This window comes from Amphiprion ocellaris, chromosome 9 (assembly GCF_022539595.1).
Source record: "Amphiprion ocellaris isolate individual 3 ecotype Okinawa chromosome 9, ASM2253959v1, whole genome shotgun sequence".
In the NCBI taxonomy this organism is placed as follows: Eukaryota; Metazoa; Chordata; class Actinopteri; family Pomacentridae; genus Amphiprion; species Amphiprion ocellaris.
The window spans coordinates 18,177,689-18,183,721 of NC_072774.1; the positions used below are offsets into that span (position 1 = coordinate 18,177,689).

General features: G+C 37.8%; 1 long non-coding RNA gene across 1 annotated transcript; it reads left to right on the forward strand.

The window, feature by feature from the left end:
- The first annotated feature begins 820 nt into the window (after positions 1-820).
- Positions 821-5,742, forward strand: LOC129349711 (uncharacterized). Its single transcript, XR_008602825.1, has 3 exons — positions 821-1,015; positions 4,068-4,216; positions 5,146-5,742. It is a non-coding gene; the product is annotated as an uncharacterized LOC129349711 (long non-coding RNA).
- The last annotated feature ends 291 nt before the right edge of the window (positions 5,743-6,033 follow it).

Below are 6,033 nucleotides of genomic sequence, written 5' to 3' on the forward strand. Positions count from 1 at the left end.
TCAGAAATTCAAGATGCCTTGAACTAGCACTCACATGTGAGGTACAGGATTTGGTGCTTGACATTATTGTTTTTCTCATGCTGAAAAAAAGACAACTGTTTAATATTCCCCTCTGTCTTTAAAAAAGAGGTTTTCTTCCTTCCTAGAGCCTCTCAGACTCTAAATGTTGAGCAGAATCGATACCTCTCATCTGGATCTGAGGTTTGAGGGGGATTCTGTGATTTGGGCTCCTCTACAAATATAACTGATCTGACTTGAGTGGAGGAAAATATTTGATGCTTCTACACAGAAAACTACATGAAACGTGACATGACTTACTGCTGCGTGGGTGGAAACTGTCAGCTCGGTCCGTGTATATTTTGGTAATTGGATTTTCCGTTCTGAAACGGGTATTGAAAAACAAAAAACGAGTGGTTATTTGATTTTCGTTTTAAAATACAAAAATTAAAATTGAAATACAAGGCGTTTTTCCTTTTCATGATCAAAAAGGGATATACGAAATTTTAAAAATGCTTTGATTTTCATTTTATATTTAGAATAACAAAAAAGTAAAATCAATAAGAGACAGAAACGAAAAAAGGTCCGTTTTTTTCATTTTCTGAGACCGGAAGTGGTCATTAGCAAGTGTGGAGCCAAACAGAGTACGGTGCATAGACTGTATATAGTTTTTTTCCGTTAGTTTTCATGGTCAAAATGAGAGATCAGGTGGCCGATCTTAAAATAAATTAATATTGATTTTTTTTTTTATAGAGGGTTAAAGTTTTGCGAGGCCAGGGGGCGGGGTTACTTGATTGACAATCTGGTCTGGAACGATTGACAGGTCCTATGGAGGAGGCAGCAGAGACTCTGCTCTCCTCGTTTGGATTAATTCTGATATAATAACTGTTGGTTTATTTATCGGTGGAGCAGCAGAACATTTTCCACAGACAGTTTTCCTGCCCGTTGGCTTGTTTTAAACAGTTTTCTGCCTTCGGCTGATTCTACCAGCAGACACTGAAAGGACTCTGATAGTTCGGTAAGTTAACGTTTATTTTTGTGTCGGTGCCGCTTTTAATGCACTTTATATGCAGCTTTAGTGTCGGATGTAATGTGTGCCATGCACTCCAGATGTTGGTGGAGTTTGTTTCAGTGTGTGTTGACCAGAGAAGAGAGTTAACAAATAAATATTAGCTTTAATGTTAGCGATGCTAACCGAGCTAGCTGCTCAGTCCTGGCCTGATTACAGCTAACGGTAGCATTAAGCTAACGATGTTTGTGTTGAGTTTCATGTAAACAGCTTAAGTGTGTTGTGTTACTGTAATGTAGTGCATTTAGTTAATAAAACTGTTCATGGAGACGCTGGATCACATTAATGTAACGTTTAGAAAACCTAAATGTGATTAAAACAGTAAGGTTAAGGTTCTGTGCTGTCAGTAGTCCTGAATATCTGCTGAGCAATTAGCCAAATCGGAATTATCAGTACGCATGCGCGTTTATCCCTCAATAGCTTCCGGGTCAGAGTTCATCACACACTACGTTATCAACAAAGCCATACTATCGCAGTGGAACGACCTACTATTTGTAGCGACTATTAAGTGTTTACACTGCTTAAAGTCTTTTTAAGGCAATATGCCAGGTCCCATTGTTCACTGCGGGACTGCCACAACGGTACCCGTGGGCTAAAGAAGTGGATGGAAGAGTTTTGCCCTATTCACGAGTGCAATAAAGGAACCTCGCGCTGTATATGTGACCCGCCTTATGTACTCGTCACATTTCCTACTGAAAGAAAAGATCCAGAACGTCGTGCCGACTTTGTAGTCGTTAGCAAGTCTCGTTAGCAAATTTTGCTCGTCCTTGCTAATCAGATAATTATTGATATCTATGTACATGCAGGGTGGCCATTTATTTGCTGCTGTCGACTCATTCTCCCAACCTTCTCTGAGCTCTAAAGAATCTGGAATTCTCAGGTGACACCCGTAAACATTGATCTCGAGCAGGGATTTATAATCAAGGTTGACAGCCTCCCTTTCCTGCTGTTTTGTTAAAACTGTTGGGGCCTTTTGAAATGACAATGCCCAAGCAAGGGACACGAGTTCTTTCTTTCGCTTCCCGATAACACTGTATCCTCGTTCCTTACAAAATTCCTTTAAAGCATCGACTTTACAATGCTCAAAATAATATCTGCGTAGCACTCGGCCATGTTTATGATCTGGGGTATCCCGACCTTTCACCCGGACCAGCATACCTTGCGCGCGGCGAGATTCCGAATTGGCTTATTAAATGTTCATCAATGATTAATCTTTAGTGTGAACCTTTTACTTTGCATCTATATTTTTTTTAAAATGTAGGTCATTTTAAGGTAAGACATTATAGGATGGTTTTCTTAGGTAAATGAATTTAAGGTTTAATTGACTGAAATCTTTCAGTCAATGTTGTGTTTCTTTCAATTTGAAATATCTCGATTTAATTAATACAGCTCAGTCAGTCACATTTTATATTAAAAAATCTTATTCAGTTTAACACTACATGACGTATCAGTTCAATGAGTATTTCAGAGCCAGTTTTTTTCTTTTCAATTATCTGTATTTAAAGTGATATTATTAAAATATAATTGCAATGAAACAGCAACAACATAAGAAACGACGAAATATACAATGGAAGTGCAGCTATTTTAATATAAAAAAAATTATCTGTCAGAACATGGTGAAAGTGCAGCTAAAGTTAAGTTAGCAGAACTATGGATAAGCAACATTTCCTTTTACTTCCAGAAAAATATAAGCCTCATATTTGCTATTTATTAAAAAATCAGTAAAAGCAACACTTCCACCAAGTTTGTTTTAGTTTGTTGGTATTTATCGGTGGAGCAGCAGCACATTTTCCACAGACAGTTTTACTGTCCGTTGTCTTATTTTAATCAGTTTTCAGTTCAGTAATTCAGTCCTTCGGCTGATTGGACCAACAGACACTGAAGGACTCTGACAGCTGGTTGGTAATAAATGATAATTTACTGATCAGTGCCGGTTTTAACAAACTTTATGTTGAACTTCAGAGTCAGATATAATGTGAGCAGTGAACACCAGGAGTTGGTGGAGTTTATTTGTGTGTGTTGACCAGAGAAGAGAGTTAGCATTCAGTGAATATTAGCTTTAATGTCAATTAGCAATGCTAACCGAGCTAGCTGACCAGTCCTGATTAGCAGCTAAATGTAGCATCAAGCTAACGATGTTTGTGTTGTTTCCTGTCAGCAGCTGTAGTGTGTTGTGTTCCTGTAATGTGGTTCATGAAGTTCATAAAACTGTGGCTGCATGATGTTAATGTAACGGTCAGGAAACTTAAATGTGATTAAAACAGTAACGTTAATGTTCTAGTTGTCAGTAATCAGCTTTAATTTGACACTAAAACAGACTCCGATAGTTTTAAATGACATCAGTTTCATAAATTTGTTGAAAATTGTCTAATTTGTTGTTGTGATGTTGCTGCTGATTCATTAAAAGCAGATGATCCATGTTGAAGATATGTTTAGTTCTAGTATCAGAAGTACAAGAAGGAAAATGGAAGTTTAGTTCTGCTACGTCAAAGATTTCAGGAATAAAATAGCTAAATGAGTCTTTATGCCTCAAACTATATTTTACAATAGTGAAATTATCACAGATAATAAAAATAAAAATATAAATAACAGAGAAAACCTGAGAGAATAATTTCCTGAAAACTCTATGAAGGAAAAGCAGCTTTTTATCCTGAAAGATCAGAATCAGCTCCAACATCTGCATCTGACAGCATCAAGTCAACCAGAAAGAAAAGAAAACAGAAAATGACTTCTTTCTGATCACATCTGTTCTGCTGCTCACAGTCTGCTGCTGCTCACATTCTTCACATTTATAGTCCATTTTTAAAAGTTCAGCAGACAGGTGCTCTGCTTTGGAGTGTGACGATGTCACAGTGTGCTTTAGGACGCCTGGGTTGGACTTCATGTTTGAAATACTGATGGACAGCTCAGGTTTAACTGTAGTTCAGTTTTGATGGATGTTAAACTTTCACTCAAAGCCGCCAGGAGCTGGGTCTTTAAAATAACCGCCGTCTCGTTACAGAGTGAAAGTAGCAGTTCCTCCTTAAGGCCAGAGATTGCAGCATCTGAGGGCCTCTTCAAAGGAAGACGTAGTTGATGAAGGCGTTCTGGAGCAGGACCAGAAAGACCACGACCAAGCAGCCTTGAGATCTTAGGCAGCATCTCCCTCAGGTGGGTGTCAACGGTGTTCATAGTCAGGTCTGTGGTAATCCCCTCAAAAAACAAAACAGAAAAAAAATCTAGATTATAAATCAACATGTAAGCAAAGCACTCTGTGTATAATGCCATAGTATAGGATGTAGTTCAGAAAATGTCAAAGTATAGTATACTTTTCAAGAATAACATAGTATGGCCTGTAGTTCATAGTACAGCATGTTGGCAAAAAAAAAAACATAGATTATTATGTGGTTCAAAAAGCGCAAAATGATAGGATGTTGCCTAAAATTGTCATGTATGATATGCGGTTCAAAAAATGTCATAGTGCAGTATATTGTCAAAATAGTATGTTATTCAAGAAAACATCAGAATATGTCATCTAAAAAATGCCATAGAATAATATTTCATTGCACAAGTAAAAGTACAGTAAATTTTAAAACTGTTCAAATTCTTATAATATGTTGCTAAAAAACAACAAAAAAACTAAAACAAAAAAAGGTCAGTAATATGTCAATTAAAAAAGCCTATAGTATAGCTTGTCGCCCAACAAACATCATAGTATAGCATGTCGCTCTAAAAACATCACCCTATAGCCTTTAGTCCACAGCTGTCAGTAGGTGAGGAGCAACACAAAAACAGTCCAAATGCTGGTTTCCAGAGGGTTAGACGAGTATTTATTTGAAAGAGTAAGTTTACAACAACACAACATGTGAGGGGGTTAAAAACAAATGGGTGTTAGTAAAATAAAAATAAATAAACAGAACTAAAAGTGAACTTCACGTTGACATTGATGGGCATTCCAACCAGGAACAAAGTAAAAGATAATCAATACGAAAAAAAAAACTCTTCCTGTTCACCTCTTAAAACCCAAAAACACACCGCAGTAGCACCCTAAACTAAAACTACCAATGGGTTCCCTGTTTTCCTTTCTGAACAATTCAAAGGTCCCTCTCTATCTCCCCACACATCCACCAACCACTGGAACACATCTCCAAAGTTCTGCCAGGCCAGCTCAGCTTCCCCTCAGAAGAAGTGGCGCCACCTGCCAGATGAAGGAGCCTTTTGAGAGGCAGCTGGCATCGTGATTGGACTGTACTTTGGTCTGTTCCAGTCCAGCTTCAGCTCCAGAGATGGCAGGCGGGACGAGTCAACGGAGGCCGGGTGGACGAAGGCGTGCAGCTGAGTATAATCCAGAAAACAACAGAGGAGGATTGCAGCAGCCCAGGGCCAGAACAACCAGAGTAGCATCGTATGTCTCTTAGAAAACATCATAGTATAGCCTTTGGTATGAAAAAACGCCATCATATACATTGTATATTGTACAAATAAGTCAAAGCAAAGAGACATACATTGTAGAATTGTAGTGAGTGTGGGCTGACTGATTTCCTGATTATCAGTATTTTATTTTTTACTGATTTACGGTAATAAATACATTTAAAAATGGTGCTAATTTGGCGCTAATTTGGCTCTGAATGTTTATCTACCTGTGGTCGCTCTGTCTTCTGGAGTGATTTGATTGGTTATATATCACAAATAAAACTACTTTAACTTAACATCTGTAAACGAAACAAAAATGTATCAACAAAGTTTCCTGTTAAAGTTTGTGTTCTTCTAAGTTTAACTCAAGATTTTAAATACTTTCATTTACTGATTAATACAAATGAATATCTACTCCAAATGTCTCACTAAGAATCATTATCAGCCTTAAAAACCCACAAAACACCCCTCTGTACGCGACGACAGTACAGTCTGGTTCCCCCTTCTATAAATCTGCTTGGAATCTTCCACTTCCTGTTTGTCAAAGTGGCCTTCTACCTGGACAGATTTTGTTG